General features: G+C 46.4%; 1 protein-coding gene across 2 annotated transcripts in view; it reads right to left on the bottom strand.

Annotated features, from left to right (window-relative positions):
• Window positions 1–3,512, bottom strand: part of ITPKB (inositol-trisphosphate 3-kinase B) — a 100,122-nt gene that overhangs the window by 82,362 nt on the left and 14,248 nt on the right. The window lies entirely within an intron of this gene.

Below are 3,512 nucleotides of genomic sequence, written 5' to 3'. Positions count from 1 at the left end.
ATCCTGAATCCCTGGGGGCCAGAGCTGCAGAATGAGTGCCTTAGTGTGCTCTGTTGTCAGCTTACTGCTTTTTCTGCAGCAGCCAGGAGCTTTTAACCTTTTCTGGACCTCTAGGGTTAGGAGTTCTCTTTTCCTATCCACCAGCACTGAGGCTGAGAGGTAGCTCCAGAAGTTCACTTTTGCTATAGATGTATCTATGGAATCCATGCTTTTAAACAAAGGCCCATTCATTTAGAAGGAAAAAAATCCTTTCTTAGTCCCACTTCTAAGAACAGAAAATTGATCTTTAACCAGATTCAAACACTTTCCAAGCCGGGCTCAGTGGTGCACGCCTGTAATCCCAGCAGCTCGGGAGGCTAAAACAGGAGGATTATGAGAAAGGAGGATAATGAATTCAAAGCCAGCCTCAGCAACAGCGAGACACTAAGCAACTCAGTGAGACCCTGTCTCTACAAAATAGGGCTGGGGATGTGGCTGAGTGCCTCCGATCACGGGTACCAAAAAAAAAAAAAAAAAAACAGTATCCATTTGAGCACACTTTTCCCCTTAGCTCTAATAGTTCCAAAGCAACCATCTTTTTCTTCTGGACAATCTAGGCACAAAGGTTCAAGCTTTCAGCACTCTGCTCATCTCCCTCTGTACTCAATACAGTTAGTCCCCAGTCCAGCTCTAACACAAAACCCAGAACTAAACTCAGTGCCCACTTTGCACAGAGCCCTGCCGCCTTCACCTGTTCTCCAGGAGACCATCCATGTGTGGCAGAGAGAACCACGCAGGCACCTGGGAGACACGGGTGAGTTCAAACCCCAGCTATGGATTTTGGGACTGACAATTTAATTTCTGATCCTCAACCTCCTTACTGTAAAAGGAGGAAAATGATATATACCTTGCAAAAATTAAATGAAGCAGTTTATGTGGCATGCTTGGCATATAATAAATGCTTCCAAAATCATAGTTCCTATTATTATTCTTATTGTGCATTCTAAGGCTGGTCAGCATTTTTAACAGCTGCATGATGTGATTAATTCACATTGAACTTGCAATAAAATTATAATTTCAGGTAAGTTTCATAAGAAATATTTGATGAGCCAGGTCTCCTCCATCCTGTCCCTCCATGCAATTTATTATTATTTTTTTTAATCTGTATTTGGGACTCACATTTCCTTTGAAGATACCTGGTCATGAGGTCACACTGAATTATTTTCTGAAGTTCACGAAATCATCTTTTCAAAGTCAGTAGCATATGCCACCGTACTACAGTCAGAGACCTACAGACTAGTGATACCCAGCAGTCCACCACCTGGACCATTCAGGGCACTCCCTTCAGGCTAATCCACATGGGTCCTTAGCACCCCCTGCCACTGCAATTTCTGGGAGACTGTCCTGCCTTCCCTGGGGATTGTGACATTTGAGTCCAAAGATGAGAGACCCAAAACTCTCGGCAAGGTCAGAGTGCTAAAGAAAGGATGCCAGGAAAAACCTCAGGACATGCAGGTCATTTTTTTTTTTCTTACAATGCTGGGAACCCAGGGCCTCACACATACTAGACAAGCCCTCTACTACTGAGCTACCCTCTCAGTCCCAGACCTGCAGGATTTGGCTTAGCTTCTCAGTGTTAACCCATAGTCTGCAGGAGGCAAGAGGCAAGAGGCAGCTTTGGGGAGAAATTTTTAATGTACAGTGTAATACTTCAAGGTAAACAGCTTCACCACACTGTTCCATATGGCTTTTGCCTGAGATGGAAACTAATTGCCATTTTGTGTACATTTCCAGGTTGGAGCAATAAGGGAACTACTGTCCAGCGCACTCGTTCGTCATCAGACCACCTCTGAGATCACACTGCCACATGCTAACAGCTCTTTTCTCAGTCTTTATTCCTCCTGGAAGTCAACTCCTCCATCCTGCAAAGGGCAGAAGAGCCTGGGGGGTTAGGAGATATGCATGTAACCAGGCCTGAGTCATTCTCTCCAGAAGAGACTCCAGCCCCCAGTGAGTTGAGTGTCTGGAAGCTCTGCCCAGACAGGGCTTTGGAGCAGGCTCCCTTGAATGGACCACCTGTGGGCAGGAAAGAGGAGAACCCCAAGGGTTAACACCCCAGGATTTTTGCCCCATACTATGGCCAAATGGAAGAGGGATTTCCACATCACACATCCATGTGTAGAAGACACCTGTGTTTGGCAGGCAGGAGTGCCCAAGACTGCAGTGATGTCAGTTTGTGCTGCTTCAACAGAACTTGTCACCACACAGTGCCAACTCCTGTAGTGTCCACATGCATTCCTACAGGCCTTGCTGGGACTCAGAAGTGAGCTGGTGAGCTCAGGGTTTGTGGGCTCACCCCAGTTTCCTGGGGTTTTTCCTCTACTCTACCATCTGGCCCTGAGGACAATGGCAAAGCTCGGTCTTGGGACTTGGGGAATGCTGGGCAGGCTCTCTTGTGTAAAGTGAGTTTCAAAGACCCAAGAGCTGCCTGAGTTCTGAGTCCTGAGTCCCTGTGTTGGGGCCTTGCTGCTCTGCAGAAAATAAAGTCTCCAACCTCATAAGGGCATGTGCCCACCCAGGCACCAGACTGGACACGGGGAGAAGAGGAAACCACTTAAAACACACACACACACACATTTCGAGCTCAGTCACTTGCTGAAAAAGACGTGAGGATAACAGAGGAACTAGGGAGGGAAAGTAGGGATGAAGCCTTCCACATCCGAATCTGTGATGACCTTATCAGTCTCCACCTCCAAAACAGAAAGAAAAGAGGCTGGTCCCAGGGTATGTAACCTGACACCCCTTGCCAGCAGCTGAATACCGTGGATTGTTTTTAAACTTCAAGTTCGGAGTCTGGTAACAAAGTGAGGCTCTCCTGCAACTGAGGGACCTCCTTGGAAAAACAATTCCTGTTGCCTATTTTGTCATCATCCTGGACTTGGGATGACATGCAGTGACTCAGGCTACTGGGTGAAGGCAAGTTAAGGACCCACTTGAAAGCACTTTTCACAGCTGAAAGAAAAGGACTGAAGAACGGGACTCCCTCTATTCCCAGGTGATACTTGAGTCACATTATCTCATTATTATCTCCACAATAGGCCAGGAGAGAAGAACATTATCCTTATGTTCCAAGAAGTTTCTGCAAGGTCTGAAACAGAGCAGGGTGTGAATTCAGGTCTGTCTGGCTCCAGCTGCACACTCTCCTGCAAGATCATCTTGTTTCTCTGCTTGGCAGAGCAAACCTAGTTCAACACATACCTCCTAAAACCCACAACATCAGAGCTCTCAGACCCTGTTATTTCTTGGAGGGGAAGAAGTAAATAAGTCAGAACACTCCCTTAGTAACCTACTTCACTTTCAAATGGAAGAGAATAGTAGAGATGGCAAGGCCAGCATAGAAGGCTGAGGAAGGACATGGAAGCAGCCTGTAAGGTTCACACAGTTACCGTTTATTGAGCATTTAGTATGATCAGGTATTGTACCAGGCACCTCATGCATTATCTTATTTAAGCCACAAAACCTTAAGTCTGGTA

This window comes from Sciurus vulgaris (genome assembly GCF_902686455.1).
Source record: "Sciurus vulgaris genome assembly, chromosome: 12".
NCBI lineage: Eukaryota > Metazoa > Chordata > Mammalia > Rodentia > Sciuridae > Sciurus > Sciurus vulgaris.
This window is presented reverse-complemented; position numbering and strand designations above follow the sequence as displayed.